Raw genomic sequence first — 8,613 nt, 5'->3', positions numbered from 1 at the left:
GTAGCTTCTTGATCATAGCAGTGCCAGAGGAATGGCTTTATCTCTATTAAACTTCACTTGCGTTTCTGGAAAGCATGGAGTGTCCTAATGAGACAGGCAGAAATAAAGGAGTTCATTAGTACGAAATTGCTAAAGTTGAAATGTCATGTTGCAAGTTGGAAGCTGATATTTTGAAGAATATTTAGAGTCTGGGTCTGAAACTCAAATGTGAGTGACAGGTACCATTTTGGTTTTCTTCAGCCTATGATACCCTCATTTCAGCTACCACATTACTATTCAGGGAATTTTTAATTCTCAAGCCCTAGGGATCTTTACTTATACCATGAAATAACTCATATTAGGAAGGAAGGAAGGAAGGAAGGAAGGAAGGAAGGAAGGAAGGAAGGAAATAAATTTGTCAGAAACCTACAATTTGTCATAAGGTCCCAAAGTGATTCTCATTGTACCATGGCTGAGTGAACCAGATTAAACTAATTAAAGAGAAACACAAACTACAAAAGTAGTTTCATTTTTGTACGCAAGTCATTTCCCAGTTTGTCCTTGATCCATTTACTTGCTCTATCCCTGCTCTGCTTTCTGTCTCTGGGAACTACATTCCCCAGGTTCCTGTGCCAACTGGATTTTGGTAGGTTTGGCCAATGGGAGGCACTGGCAAAATTCTGGGAGAAGAAAATGGTAGCAAAGTCACAGTATATGTATTTTTTTCCTGCTCTTCCTTGGCTTTTATTCTCACCTGTGGCAATGATTCTATCTTCTTGGTGATTCTGGCTCCATGGGAAAAGCTCCTTTCTCAGCGGTCTCAAGTCCAGTAGGAGAGTGCCCACCTGGGTACTTAGAATCTATTTTCCCAAGGGTGGTCCTCATCTTTAAACTGTGAAAAAATACCACCTCCTTGTCCTTCCAATCCTTAGGGTAGTAATGGCTTCCTACTGTTTCTAATTTCTGGCTCTCTTCACCTCACCTTGCCATCATTACCATCATCTATGGAACCAACTCCCTTTATTAAATCTCCTCTGTTTGAAATACCTCGAATGGTTTCTGTTTTCCTGCCTTAATGACAGATAGAATGGTTTTCTTTCTTCTCAGGAGTAACATTCCCTTTGAAACTATCCTCATGGGAAAATATTCAAGGGAAGAATAAAGAAGGGAAAAAAGAAAGAGCTACTAAAAGAGAAAGCTCTACATGAGCCTCTTTATTTGACAATTCTCCCACAATACTGCTATGTATTTGCACATAGGCTGCAAGTGACAACTGCAGAGACATGACAATTAGGAGTCCTTAAACATTTGAATATCTGCATACTTTCAACCTTCTGCAAATTTTCTCTAAATAATTTGCTTACATTCTGTTTAACTACCACTTAATTTGTTGTTAAAATTATGTTTTTCATATTTGTATTCAACATCCTATCTCTGATATTTCTGATGCAACACATACTAAATTTCATTAGCAGTATCTTTGTAGAATAAAATAATTGTGAAATAAATTTCAAAGTCAAAAATGAAAGATTTCCTGACTATATGAGTTGCAAGATATATTTTAGGTCAGAAAAGAAAGACAATTGACACTCCCCACCTCAATTTTTTCACAGCCCATCTCCTATTCGAAAAACTTGAACCAATAAGAGAAATCTTATTTGTGATTTAAAAAGAAGAAAACTGGGTAAATGTTTAGCCTATCTTGAAAGATCCTTCCTATTATTGAATACTTACATTTTGACATAGGTAGAATTTTCTCACAGTGATTTGGCAAGTATAAATTATCCTTGCCCTCAAGACTCCTGGGTTCCCCAAGTAGAACATCAATAGTTGCATTTTTAAAGGGTTGCAGCCTTATTATTAACAATTTATACTGGTTTTATACATGAGTATTCTGACTTTCTGTTACTGCAGTTATTTTACACTTACATTAAATAGTATTAACACAGGAGGTCCTTCATCTTTTGCTAGTGCCAAAGTTATCAGGCTCAAAAACCTATTTTGAAATCCTCTCACCAAAATTCATTTATATATGGAAGTGCTCAGGAGAGGGCCATCATGGCAAATTGCCCAAAGGTTTACAGTAGGGATAATACAGACCCTTCATGTTTAATACAGAGGGTTGGCCAACAAGCCATGACTACCTGCAAACGATGAGCCATCGGACTGAATCTTGATAATAAGCTTGGTAAGCTCCATGCTTAGCCTTTCCTAGTTTTACTTTTGCTCATCACCTCTCTTTACTCCAGCATCTTCTGAACGCCCAGATAACCTTCTGCATTTAAACTATGCCTTATAGGATCAACCTAAGTGATGGGCTTGAGCCCCAGGAATTTTCCCTGGGGCTAGAAAGATCCAAGAAAGATTAGAACTACTTTCAATAAAAGCCTCAGCCTCAAAGAAGCAGAGAGATTTAACTCAAACTCCTGATACCTTTCCTCTGAAAAGGGCTGTTTTCATTTGCTTAGGCTCCCATAACAAAGTACTACAGATTGGTTGACTTAAACAACAGAAATTTATTTTCTCAAAGTTTTGGGAACTAGAAGTCCAAGATCAAGATGATGGCAGGGTTAATTTCTTCTGAGGCAGACGGCCACCTTCTAACTGTGTCTTCACATGGTCTTTTCTCCGTGCCTATACATCTTTGGTGTTTCTCTGTGTTTCCAAATTTACTCTTAGAAGGAGGCATGCATTGGGATGCCTGGGTGGTTCAGTTGGTCAAGTGGCTGCCTTTGGCTCAGGTCATGATCCCAGGGTCCTGGGATCGAGTCCTACATTGGGCTCCTTTCTCAGTGGGGAGACTGCTTCTCTCTCTGCCTCTGCCTGCCTCTCTGTCTACTTGTAATATCTCTCTCTCTCTCTCTCTCTCTCTGACAAATAAATAAATCAATCTTAACCAAAAAAAAAAAAAAAGAAGAAGAAGAAGAAGGCCTGCCAGATTGCATTAGGGTCCACCCTAAAAATCCCATTTTTGACATAATTAACTCTTTAAAGTCCTATCTCAAAAACAGTTACGTTATGTAGTAATAGAAATTAAAACTTCAACATATATTTTGTGGGGGAGAGCGGGACACAATCTAGTCCAAAACAATAAGACTGGAGAAATTTGTCTTTGTTGACCCTACACCTTCCTTTCTGCAAACTTTTCTTCCCCTTGTGGTTCCCTCACCCAATGTCCTCATTCGTAAAGATCCTTTACTCTTCAGTTCTGCCAAAATCCCTTAGAGTAGGGCATGAAAATTTCATGATACACTATGATTTAAATGATAACTAAGTCTTACATATTAACTTTTTCTTTTTCTCTCTTTTTTTTTTTTAAGATTTTTATTTGTTTATTTGACAGAGAAAGACACAGAGACAGAGGGAATACAAGCAGGGGGAGTGGGAGAGAGAGAAGCTGGCTTCCCACCGAGCAGGGAGTCCAATGCAAGGCTGGATCCCAGGACTGGGGAACATGACCCAAGCAGAACGCAGACCCTTAACGACTGAGCCACCCAGGAGCCCCACGTATTAACTTTTTCAAGTATGTTTGCTTTGAAATAGGCATTGAGCATTAATTAAAAAGAATAAAATTGCATTTGTGAAATTACAGTCACTAGCAAGGTGAACCCAGGTGATAGTTTTTGTCTTCCCATAGCCTCTGAAATCACATAACATCTGGAACCATCTCTGTCACCTCCTTGTAAAGTCAGCTTTGGTCCTTGGCCTCCTATACTATCATCATTATCATTCAAGCCTACCTAACATTTTCTTCATTATTGTACATTTACTGGGTGTCAGTGGGATACTACATGTAAGGAAGCTGCTAAAAGTTGGTAAGTAGTGCTTGAATACAAATCTCCAACCCAGAGCTGCTAGAAATTATGTTTATGATTCAATAAATGGGGTTTTTTGACTATTGCCCAAACTGTGCCCCAGCATGACCTGGGTGGACTAATCCTGCTAGGGGTACTATTTTTGGATGTCATAAATCTAAGCTTCTGGCTATTTCTAGTCATTAAACATCCCATGGAACTTTTCATAACACTAAGGGTTTTTAATCCCCAGCTTCTGGCCAAATTCCAACTGGAATAATTACATTCTGCTTACTGTACCTAAATTCTCATATGGAAGTTTGAGAGACTCTTTTATTGTATCATCTCCACTATTAAATTGTAATCTATAGAGTGTGCCATATAGTTTTTAGCATGGGAGAATGCATGCATTCTATAATCCTGTAAGTTGTATTTCTGATCAAACTCAACTCAGCCATTACATTTCTTCGGGTTCTTTGTAATAATTTTAAAACCAAAATACAGCTGATAAGTACTAAATTTTATGTTGTCTTAAATCACAGGGAGAACCCAAGAGTTCACCATAAGCGTCTCTTTCCTAACAACAAGAAAATAGAGCCTCTTTGCCTGAATTTCATTATTGTTCACATGGTTGTTTGGGAATTTGGTTTCAAGTCAGAAACACACAAAATGTTACAGGCAACTTGAATTCATTAGGTTCTTTTGATTACATGGGAAGTTAAGAAGAATGAAAGCCTGGTCTTCCAGTACGCCATACCCACATGAGTAAAGTTTCCAGTTTATAGTTATAGAGGATAAAGAATACCAATTTTTCAAAGGCCTGGTCACTTAACCTTCAAAAGATAAACAAAATGAAGGAGTTCCTAAAACCTAAAAGGTCTTTAAATGGGCCAAAAGTAACAGCTGCTCTTGCCAGAGGAGGCTCTGGCAGGCACCTAGTCTCAAGGTCAAGGGATGGGATAGAGAATCAGAAACACTGGCACCAGAAAAGGGTAGAAGTAGAGGGTGCTACAACAGAGACTAATAGCTTTTTGCCAGTCAGCTTCCCAGATGGAAGGAACTCGACTTGTCCCCATAAAACAGTAACAGGAAGTGCAGTGGAGGCTGGCAGGAGGGCTTTTATTGTCCTTACTATTCTGATGGTCTGGGATCTCCTGGGCCAGATGGACAGGTAACAGATGCTTTTCAGTCAAGATGTACGAAATGTGCTTTGCAAAGCATCTAGACATATTCTGATTGCTATTCCTATATAGATGACTTCAGGAGGTTCACCTGTCTGACCAGCTGTCCCAGGTGAGGCCTGCATCTGCCCTGTCCCACCAGGACTAAACAATCTAACCAGAGGAAGAAGACCTCTAGGACAGAAAGTAATGGTGTTTCTTTGTAAACTTTTTCAACTCTTATATCAAGAACAAGGAACTTATGGGGCACTTGGGTGGCTCTGTAGGTTAAGCCCCTTACCCGCCCCCACACCCCGTTTCTCTCTCTATCTCTATCTCTCTCTCTCTCAAAAAGAAGAAGAAGAACACATACCTTATATATCAGTTTGCATCCCTTTACTACATGTGGAGCCCTGATTCTCTCGATTCATGCACAGGGACAGTGGGAAACAGAAATTCTGGAGCCTCGAAATTCAGTTCATTTACAAACTGATTTTTTTCCTACTAAATCTTGTTTTATTATTATCAAAATAACATTTCTACAAGACTAGACATAACTCCAAATGAAATAGATCTCCAAATACTGATTGAACAGATTTTCTTCTGGTCAATGTGATAGTAAGTAGCATGTCTCACGAAATTCAGATGTAAGAGAGACTTGATGTGAACAGAGATTGCGCTAAAAATAAAGATACAAAGCTTTAAAGAACCAGTATATATTTGGTGTTTTATTGTATATTTAATTCCAAGAATTTTCACCCCTTCTCAAGAAAACAGAACAAACTGGAAAACCATGGAAGTGTATTTGGTGAAAACCTTAAGAGTTACACTCCCATTTAAGCTGTTTCCACATTCTCCCCTCTTCAAATTTTGAAGCACTGTCTTTAAAATTGTTACATACCCAGAAGGGTTGGCAGAATTAGGACTGGAATAAAATAGGATACGATTTGTAAAATCATAAAATCATCTTCATATATTTGAATAAGGTACGCTTCCCCCTCTCAAACTTACTCTGTAAAATGGCTCTTATAGCAGTTGTTAACACCATAGTGTGAATATGAGGCAATGTGCTATCTCTCTCAGTAATATTTGCATTTTGGATCTCATTTCTAATTGTGGAATGAAATAATCTGTTCCAGATAAAAGAATTTTAAGTTTAAGCCCAGAAATTATTTTTGAGCTCTACTTGATCACCTTTTTTTGGTAGCTTGAAGGGAAGACTCACAGAAAGTAGTTTTTCTTGAGAGAATATTCTCTCCCTGCCAATTTTGCTTTACAAAACTACATTGTTTTACATTATGTATGTTAATCAATGCACTTAGAGACTGTAGGGAGCTGGAAGGACTTAGAGCTGGAAGGACTTTAAAGTTTATCTAATCCAATCCCCTCATCTAGAGATTTTAAAATAATAAATCTACAGCTGTCTTTAAACTAAACTTTGATACAAACAATTCACTGTTTCATAATGGTCTCTCTTATAGATGACTCTCCCTCAGTGACATGATTAGTAAGTGTCACTTATTACATGTATCTTTTTATGTGGACACGGCCATATGCACAAGCCCGGAGATACAGCCCTTGAGGTGGTGCTATGGAGCCACCCACATGGCCTACGTGCTGTGAGTGGCTTTATCCAGTGTGGTGCTAAGTTTGCTTTAAGCAATGTGTGAACTCTAATCTCATCTCCTTATTGGCCAGTAGTAAACTTGTGGGCCACAACAGCTGGGGTCAAGGATGAAATGGACTCTTCAAGGAGAGAAGTTGACAGGGCCACATGGGGAGAAGCCCCTGATCCGAGCCTCATTAGGACAGTGCTCTAACCAAGCAGCTACCCAGGCGTAGATATACATAAATGGGCACACACCCATTTAAATGAAATTGCTTACCCATCATTGGCCTCCTTTTCAGCAAATGAATGTTAGCACGTTATCAAGTTTCCAAGCAATCATTCAGATCATTAGAATGTACTAGATTTCTCTTTTTCTGTTACTAAAGAGTGTGTTGAGTTGTTGACTGGTGATGTGAATGAGCAACCTAAGGAGTGCGGTGGAATTTATTCTTATTATTAATAACAGACCTCACGTAGGCCCTGGCATGATCTACAAGGCTTAACGCTCCAAAGCTAGAGATCACAAGTTAGCCATGACATGATGGAATTTGTTTTTTAATGAATGTATTTCATCTTAACTCATGTTGTCATGTGGAGCCATGATGTCACCCAAATGTAGTTAAAAGCCATAAAAGGTGCCATATTCTCCTACTAAAATATTATTAACATTTTACTAGGCTCCTGTATCCTGTAATAAGAAGCAAAGAGAGAATCCAGGTTTCTACATTTCTCTTTTTCTACAATAGAAATGAACTTAGCATGCTTTCAAGAAAAGCCTACAATGGCAAGATTATATAACAAAAGATTATTCAGGATTTTGAATGAAAGAATTGTGAAAATAAAATACCAACAACATATAAATGTCTGAATCTTAAAAACCTCAAAATTTATCTACTTTCGGGTTGCCTGGCTGACTCAGTCAGTAGAGCATGCAACTCTTGATCTTGGGGTTGTGAGTTCAAGCCCCATGTCAGGTGTAGAGATTACTTGAAAAAAAAAAAAAACTTCTAAAAAAATTATCTACTTTATCTATAAATCACATGTGTTGAGTAAAAATATATCTTGAAGAGGTACATATAAGATCATCCCCAGCTCTTGGTTAGACACCGATGTCCCAACCTTGTCATTACTGTTTTTGATTACAGTGCATTTACCCAAGAAGGACTTATGAAGCAATATTGTGCATACCACTGAAAACAACATGCCAGTAGCTTGCCAGAAGGCCAGAAGCCATAGCCATCTCATGAGATCTGATCCAAAGCCAGCCCTGAATAGGCACTATGCCGTTTGAGGAGAGTAGGACTGCCCAAGACCTCAACTCAGCTTCAAACCCCCAGAAAAATGACCCAAATCTTCACTGTAATACATCTTTCCAGGATTGGATGTAATGATGAAAATAATGATGAAAGATGTGATATATCTTTCTTCCGTTCTGGAGGACATTTCTTTTGCTGCAAGAAGATCTACTGTGCTCTAAGTCACAGGTGACAACAGGCATCATAGTGTAAAACTCCATGTAACCAGAGGGTCTAAACACAAATTTACATGTATAAAGTGCTTGGCAAAATTTGTTTGTTTAAGAATCCTTCATGTTTAGTGCCTAGGTGGCTCAGTCGGTTAAGCCTTTGGCTCAGGTCATGATCCGGGGGTCCCAGGAAGGGGCCCCTGCATCGGGCTTCCTACCTAGTGGGGAGTCTGCTTCTCCCTCTCCCTCTGCTCCTCCCCTGCTCATGCTCTCTCTCTCACTCTACCTCTCAAATAAATAAATAAAATCTTAAAAAAATGTTTCATGTTTAACAACTTAGTTGACTTTATTACCATTTTCATTCATTTTTATTCCAAATGCACCAAGAGCCCAACAGGAGCTGATCTTATGGTACTTGATGAGTTTCCCGAGTCGAGAAATAGAGTGAATCATACAGTAGGCTTAGAAACAGAGCATATCTATTTGAGCTAGTATACTAAATTTAGCTAATGGGTAATTCAATCCATCTGCAGCATAAGTTGGGAGAAAGAGATACATTCCACAGGTGTGAAAAAGATGGACCAAGTCAACTCATTAGCTTTTGAG

Source organism: Enhydra lutris, unplaced genomic scaffold (genome assembly GCF_002288905.1).
Source record: "Enhydra lutris kenyoni isolate GAN:26980312 unplaced genomic scaffold, ASM228890v2 scaffoldscaffold1, whole genome shotgun sequence".
NCBI lineage: Eukaryota > Metazoa > Chordata > Mammalia > Carnivora > Mustelidae > Enhydra > Enhydra lutris.
Note: the sequence above shows the minus strand (reverse complement) of the source record.